The 7632-nt window shown below is 48.8% G+C and overlaps 1 long non-coding RNA gene across 1 annotated transcript in view; it reads right to left on the bottom strand.

Annotated features, from left to right (window-relative positions):
- Positions 1-658: 658 nt before the first annotated feature.
- The window catches only part of LOC102375063, a 24091-nt gene continuing 17117 nt past the window's right edge, over positions 659-7632 (bottom strand). Inside the window, exon 3 of the long non-coding RNA XR_324145.1 lies at positions 659-683. This is a non-coding gene — a long non-coding RNA (uncharacterized LOC102375063). The remainder of the gene's footprint in view (positions 684-7632) is intronic.

The following is a 7632-nucleotide window of genomic DNA, read 5'->3' as shown; positions in this document are numbered from 1 at the left end:
ATTTAATTTCCAACAATGTAGAATCCACCACATTGTCAAATGAGGTATTCCATATCTCAGTTCTCAGGGTTAAACATGTGTGCCTTGCTTCTCATTTAAAATGTGTCTGCAGTTTCCAAACACTGGATCCAATTTTATTTTTCTCTGCCAGAAAAAGGGTCACTTGACTAATAAAAATCTATTTTCATTGTAGCATTCGAAGATGATCATCAACGCATCTTTCAAATGACCTATAAAGAGTCGGTCTTCTTGAGGGGAGAGGACTTGGTCAAAGTGCATTCGTGCAGCGGGTATGGTATGTCTTTATTGGGAACATGTAACAATGGTGTTATAGGTTAGTGCCATAAGCTATAACGTGTGAGTTTGGCAAGAGCTTTACCTCCCACTGGAAGGTCTACAACTGACAGACTGGCCAAAGTTGTTCTCTTTGGGTATGCCAGACACTTCCGCTCCACCTGGCACTACCCAGGTTATGTCATCACTTCTGCATGCACACATCTTGTCATGCTAACCCTGGATTTTCCTGCCTATCAGTATTAACTTTATCAACATTTTAATAATACATTTATCCTGCTGAGATGTGTCCATTGTGGCAGGGCACTGTTGGTACCTGCCACTTTAAGGGCTGAGCCAAACAGCCAGCAGGCGCTTGATCATGGTGGTCATTTTGAGATACAGGCTGCCTATATAAAAAGAGAAAAATCGCTGCTAGTAGGCAGGCAGAAACATCGCCTGGCTAAGCAGCTGTATGAGAACATCTGCAGGTAGGAGCAGGATGCTTGTGGTCCTGGGCATGACCTAAAGCTGCACCCCGCCGGGAGTGAGTGGCCTGGTGAGGCTCTCAATGGTGCAGGAACCCCCAGAAAAATACCAGGCCAGTTACCAACCTGGGGGAAGGCAGGTCAGGGCACCTCAATAACCTCCAGCCCCCACATCACTGTGGGTAGTGGTTGGGGCCAGGCATGGCTACAGCCACCTGAGCGCCCACTGGGGAAGGAAGCCGCGTAGCCCGAGTGAGGGGGGTAGAAGATATACAGCCCCAGTAAGGGTAGGCCTCAATGAAGGGGTAGAGAGGTGGAGCCCCAGTGAGGGGGAAACCAGAGGGCTAGGAGCCCAGTGTGCGTGTGAGAGAGTTTGTGCAGAGTTGCCCCAGGAGGGGCCAGGTCAAGCTTGGCCCCGGTTGGGTAACTGGCTGGCCACCACCCCAGTGAGGGTCATGGGAGAGGCCCTAAAGACAGTACGTGTGCCACCCAAGGTGTGCGCTAGATAAAGCCTATGACTGAAGGGGCCCACTCCAAGAGGGAGCAAGGCAGTATAAATTGTTGATGCATGAAAGAGACCCTGTGAGAGGGGGTGGAGCGTGACAGGCCCTAGTGAGAGAGGGCGGTATGAACGTGTACGTGTATGAGGCCTGACAAAGAGGACTAAGCTTGGTCTGGCTGTAGGCCGGGGGTATTTGTGTCACCTGGATCCCATCTGCAAGGCTTGTAGGGAAGGAATGAAGCTGCAGATAGAGCCCCCTGGCATCAGGGTAAGAATAGGCAGCCTCCTGCCTGATAAGAACCAATTATGAGACAACAAGGCATGGCAGGCAAGTGAGGCAGGCGGTTAGCCCAGGAACAGGTGGGTGGGCCAATGGCAGACCAACCCCGAGGAGGCCCCCTGTTACACCCATGCTGCTGTGAAAGGATTACTTCTGGTGTTTTTGTACTGCAATGCCCAAGGGAACTGGTCTACTTGGCATTTAGCTGATGCTGTATCTTCTCCTTCTCCTAGCCTGAGAGAGGGCATTTTGTGCCTAGAAGCTTGTCAAACATTTCTCCCAACTATATAATGGATCCAATAAAAGACATTACCAAACAAATATTGCTTCCAGAACTAGTTCTTGTACTCATGCTACTTCATATAAAATTAGTTCAAGTATCTTAAACAGTAAACTCTTTGATCTGGAACCGTCTTTTTGTTCTATATTTGTATAATTCCTAACACAAAGTGGTTGTGATCCATAATTAGGTCTCACAGATGCATAATAGTCATTCATTTGCCTGCTATAATCTCTAAATCCTACAGTTACCTCTTTCCAAGATATAAGCCTCTATGTTATCAGTGTATGCTCTATCTCTTGTTACTGAACATTTGAAGCACAATAGTATTTGAATAGTACTAAACATTTCAGACTACTTGGCAGAACTGACCTTTCTATCTGCTAATCCATTTGTGATTCACGAGATAACATTTTGCTCTGGCCAGAATGACAATTGTGCAGGAGGAGCATGTCACTCATCTCACTGGAACAAAGGGCTTGATTCTGTACATTCACTCTAACAGGAGCTAGGCCCATTGCTCCCATGTCTCTGCAGATCAGACTACATCCACATATAGATTGTTTTGCAAAACAAAATCCAGAGTATTAGCCTTTTGAAGCCTGGAACTGGGCTCTGGCGATCTAGATCCTGGAGCAAGATGCACCCCTTGCAGCAAACCAGATTCACAGCTTTCTGCATCCACGGGGGTGGCAGCAGTGTGGAAGCATGTCAACACAGCCAGGGGCAGTGCTGATTTTGGCATCCCAATCATGTGGAATCCCAAAAATGACACATGGCCACTTCTTAGTGTGCCCAGTGCTGCTCTCAGATGTCCGTGCTCTTCAGGGCAGCCATGGGTTTTCAGTCTCACTCTAACGGTGCCTACATTACATTTTCTGGCATGTTGAGCACAGGGATGGGAGCAACAAGGCAGGGGTTTGCACAGTGGCCTTTCCAACACCCCCCGAGGTCACATAGATGTGCCCTGAGTGTTTTCCCCATCTGCTGCTGCTAGGCAGGAAGTGTTGCATGAAGAACTGCTTTTTTTTGTTGGTTTTTGAAACACACCAATCTTCTCATTTATTTCAGTTTCTCCCAGCCAGATCCTGCAAGTCTCCTCTCTGTTCTGCAGAATTTCTTACTGCTTTGACACAGGTTATTTTCACTGAAGATATGAGTTGTTCTGAGTTGTTCATCATCTGCAGAGGACAGCGCTCCATTCTAAATGAAAATCCCAGCAACGTGCAATATATATTGCTAAAACAAACCTATGCTCAGAGACACTACCATACATACTTTACAGTTGGACCAGGCAAAAGAAATAACAGATTTCAAAGACAGGATTTTTTTTTTCTGTTGAAACTTAAAAGCCCCATCCTTTAATGCTATCAATACACACTGGAGGCACATAAATCAAGAGTCCGGCCACTTAAAACTTATCTCCCTCTGCTTGCCGTGAAATGGGATACAAGCTTTCCTGCAAGCAAAATAGTGATGCCTTACATGTGTAAGTACACATGTATACATCATTGACCCTTTGAAGACCCCAACAGCAGAAGAGGCATATTTGAGGGCTTACTGGTTCTCTGTGGCTCTGAAGGTGGATGAGGGCTGCAGCAGGATGGAGGTCTCCGGTTGTCTTGGACCTCCTTGCCACTGGGTTCAGGGCTCCCTCCTGTCAAGCTTGTGTGGTTGTCGCTTGCACACTGACTTCCCCATGTTAAAAGATGTCACACACAGGCCTCCGCTAGGGATGTTACCCCTCCCCACCACAGGGGATATCCTCGTATTGAGGAATAGCTGATATATTGAGCTTGGCATGTTCCCCACTCAGCTGGCATACAGTCTTTTCTACCTTCACAGCTTCTTTTTGGTATTGAGGCACTACGGGCAAGATAGATTATTGCATGATGTGCAACTCCTCCACGAGGAACCCAGGGAAGAAGAATGCCTCAGGATACCAGCCTGGGAGATGAAGACCTAGAAAAGCAGGCAAGCCATGACTGTGATTCCACAGTAGATCCCATTCCACATGTGGGGTCATACATCAGTGCGAGTCCTCTGATGTCAGGGCCTTTTTATGGGGAAGGATGAGCCTGTGCTCTATACCAGGGGTGGACAAAGTCCAATCTGTGGGCTGGGAGGGACCCGTGACATACTACACTTCCCAGCAGCCCCTGCAGAGGCAGATCCTTCTGGTAGCCACTGCTGGATCCAACCCCACTGCCTAGGCACCCCAGCCAGTCTGCCCTGCACCCACAACTGGGCTGGACCTACACATGCAGGGCACGTGGTGAGGCAGCGGGGATGAGGAAGTGGATGGGAACAAGATGGCCAGTCAGGGCCAGGGAGACACTCCTGGATCTTGGGGTGGTGACAGTGCAGGGCCAGCACTGCCCATACACCCCCAGGATGAGCACAGGTTCTGTAGGCAGGGGTGTGCATGGAGCAAGTTGTGGCTCTGCCCCAGCCCCACACTGTCACCACCCCAAAATCCTGGCCCCAGAACAGCTCCCCGCCTTGCCAATGTGGCTCCCAGCCAGTCCCCATGGAGACCTGGGAAGTGAGGAGTCATGAAGGTGTGGGGCCAGAGCTGGGGCAAAGCCCCGATTCTGCAGCCCCTCTGCCATGGTCCAGCACTCCCAGAGTCTCCATGCAGACCAGTCGGGAGCCGTGCAGCCGGGATCTGGGCAACCGGCTGGATCTACCTTTATGCCCACCCCTGCTCTACCCCCTTTGGCTTGGCCAAGCCCCCAGGGGTTTATAAGCTCAGCTGGTTTGGAGGGAGAATGAGAAGATCAGGGGAAGGATAGAGCTGTGAAATTTGTGGGTTACAGCCCAGGGCTCTGGTCCAAGACAATGCTGCATCCGCGTTGGCTCAGCACATCCATACAGATGCATTATATACCTGGAATCTCTCTTTTCCCCACACCCAACCACCAAAGCCAGTGGGCAAGACAACAACTATCCAGCTGCTAGAAAAGCAAAAACTAAAGCAATTTTCAGGCCACTGCAGGTGCCTATACACATGCATCAAGGCTGCTCCGACACGCTGTAATTACAGTGACTCAGAGCACATTCAATTAATCGAGTCAGCTGGAGTGTGGTAATTACTGTGCTCCAGCAGACTCCAGCATCATGTGTATCAGCATTCCTGGGGTGAAAAATGGCAGTGGGGGTGCTTTAAATAAAGCTTGTTCAACGAGCTTTAGTTAAAGCACCCCCATTGCCATTTCTCAGCGTGGAAACACTAATACACACGATGCTTCCGGCACTTTAATTACAGCCGCTCTAATTAAAGTGCTCTTCCCCCTCCCCCCACCTCCCTGAGCATAGGTATAAATGCCCACAATTTTTAAGTGCCGCTTAATGCATATTAGCCTATTTTAATGCATATTAAGGAAAAAGCATGCTTTTTTAGTGAAACTTTAATGCACATTAAAATAGGCTAATGTGCATTAAAGTGCATGTGTAGACAGGCCCTGCATTTTCTTCATCTCCCCACAAAAAATAGCAGAGATTGAGAAAGTGAGGATTGGGAGAGGAAACAAGATAACACAGGGAGGGGCCTTTATACTAAATCAAGGCTTTCTCCACCCGCAAACTTTCTGAAAAGGAGCAAAGCCTAATGAATTTTGTGCCTGCTTCAGATATCCCTTATGGAGGATTTTTACAGGTCTTTCCTTAAACCTCACTCAGGCAAGATCAAGCAAAGGTATAAACTGGGCCTAGGAAATGGTGTGAGCTTCAATGGCAAGTCATATTCAGATGCTGTTTAATCCATATTAAATTCATAAGGTGACCCATCCTAAGGCCTGGAAACCAAAGTACTTCCATGCAGTGACTGATAAATAACCACTGAACAAAGACAAGGAGAAAGCTTGGCCCCGCTGAAGCCAACGCAGCCCTAAAAATGGGCCAGAGCCCAGGCAGATGCATCCACTCTCCACCCATACATTAACATGCGGATAACCACCCACCAAGAGACGCCTGGGAGCAGGGCCAAATTAACCCTTTAGCGGGCCCTAGGCAAACAAACTTGTGGGCCCCAGGTCAGTCGAAATCCCCCTCCCTATCCTGGCACTGCCACCTGTGGGGAGTGGGACTTGAAGCCACTGCTAGGAAGCAGCCGCTGCAAAGGTAAAGTGGCAGAGGAGAGGGGAAGGGAAGGGAAGGGAAGGGAAGGGAAGGGAAGGGAAGGGAAGGGAGGCAGATGGGGTCATTTGTGCCAGTACTGCAGAGGGAAGGACCAGGGTCCCTCACAGCTCAGGGCCCTAGGCATGTGCCTAGCTTGCCTAGGCATTAACCTGGCCCTACATGGGAGTATACAAGATCTGCACAGTTGATGCTGGCCTTGGTTAGACAAGCAGTCAAACAAAACTTCCACTTCAGCTACCTTTTGCACGTAGCATTAGCTCACTTATCCAGTCACCCTGCTCTGTTTCTCTGCTTAGCCTCTGTGTTGTTTCCAGGCACAGCACCTAGGATGAAAGGCTGTCTTTGCTTCTTGTCTGTACAATACATAACCATTGAGGGAAAGTGGGGACTGTCCTTGCCTAGGGTTCCTGGGCACTATTACCACAAAAAATATATTTCCCCAAATCATATCCTTCCTTGAACAGCTGATTTCTGCTTTAATTATTATTCCTCACTAGTCTCTTCTAGCTGAAATGTATGTCCTGACCCTCTAATCAGACACACAGGGTGCATCCAGATGAGCACACATGTGCCTGTTGCAGCATCTCAACACAGGTTGCCACAAGTTGCCTGACTTGCCCCACACCAAAGTGCATGTTCAGGCACATGTGCCGTGGCAAAAATCCCCAGCACAAATTTGTGCCGTTCTTATTTGAGCTGCTGCAAGCGCACATGACTGCACGTGTGGACATGCCCATAGAGTCACACACGCTCTCTATTTATGGGTTCACCTTGGAGTATAAACTCTCTGGGAGGACGACTCGTGTTTTGGGCATTTCCTGCAAAGCAGCAAGCCCAGGTGTTACCAGTACAAGCAAAAAGAAGGTATTTAAGATAAACTGGTCTGAGGAACAGCAGGAAGAACTGTAACCACCCAGCGTAGCACTAATCAGAATAGACCTGACAAGCCATAGATGCATCATTTAAAGAAACCCAGCTACCTCAGACAAGAAAACAGATGGCAGAGAAGATGTTCTGCCAAAATGGTTTCATTGCATGATCTGTGCTGTAAGGGGTGGTCAGAAAGTCTCTCTCTCTTCTCCACAACTTTGAACTCCTGAGTCTCATTCTCGCATGTGAACAGCTTTCACGCAGCTCACGATTGCACCCAGGAAAGCAGTCAAAAATCTCTTTAATCCCCTCATTTCCTCAAACTCTTCTTTGACTAGAACACATAGCCTGTTTCTTTGCTATTGAGAATAAAGGCTTTGTTACCCAATAATTTTGGGCAGCTTCTGGAGCTCTTAACCACTGGACTGTCCACACATTAACACTTTAAATGGCTTCAAGCACTCGTTATGTGTCTTAAAGTTACGCCACTCCAGGGCAGGATTATCTCTGATCCGCACAACACAGCTCGTCCCATTACAGTACAGCCACTCCCCACAGATGTGCTGCTCAAGTTGAAGTCCTCCAAGTGTCCCAGGATGCAGTATGCCTTCCCCCACCCTCCTGTTCTGTGGGCTCTCATGCCTCCAGCTGCTTTGTGGAGCAGCCCAGGGACTGGAGCCACAGCTTTCCTATTTCCCCCACCCTCCAGTCCAAGAACAGCAGCCCTGGGCACCTTTCCCCACCAGCATTGAGACTGTATGGGTGGGTGGCCACCGCTGAACCCAATAACCACCCCCCG

The sequence above is a fragment of the Alligator sinensis genome, unplaced genomic scaffold, assembly GCF_000455745.1.
Source record: "Alligator sinensis unplaced genomic scaffold, ASM45574v1 scaffold209_1, whole genome shotgun sequence".
NCBI classification, from domain to species: Eukaryota; Metazoa; Chordata; order Crocodylia; family Alligatoridae; genus Alligator; species Alligator sinensis.
The sequence above is the reverse complement of the archived record's forward strand: the minus strand, read 5'-3'. Positions and strand labels throughout refer to the sequence as shown.